This window comes from Mastomys coucha, unplaced genomic scaffold, assembly GCF_008632895.1.
Source record: "Mastomys coucha isolate ucsf_1 unplaced genomic scaffold, UCSF_Mcou_1 pScaffold1, whole genome shotgun sequence".
NCBI lineage: Eukaryota > Metazoa > Chordata > Mammalia > Rodentia > Muridae > Mastomys > Mastomys coucha.
In genome coordinates this window covers 16,942,586-16,942,967 of record NW_022196891.1, presented here as the reverse complement: position 1 = coordinate 16,942,967, position 382 = coordinate 16,942,586, and positions in this window count along the sequence as shown.

The window sequence follows — 382 nt, the reverse complement described above, 5'->3', positions numbered from 1 at the left end:
TTAGGTATGGGCCTTGAATTCCTGATCTTTCCAAGACTGTTATCATGAAGGGGTGTTGGATTTTGTCATATACTTTCTCAGCATCTAATGAGATGATCGTATGTTTTTTTTTCTTTGAGTTTCTTTATATAATGGATTACATTGATGGATTTCCATATATTGAACCAGTCCTGCATCCCTGGGATGAAGCCTACTTGATCATATTGGATGATCATTTTTTTTAGACTTTTATTGCATTATGATGAGAAAAGTTACATTTCAATTTATCTGAATTTGTTAACATTCAAAAACATATTTTAATTTAATAGAATTGGATCACATTCTTGTTTCCCTTTTGTACCACTGCTCCTCCTATAGACCCCCCTTCAATACCTACAATATC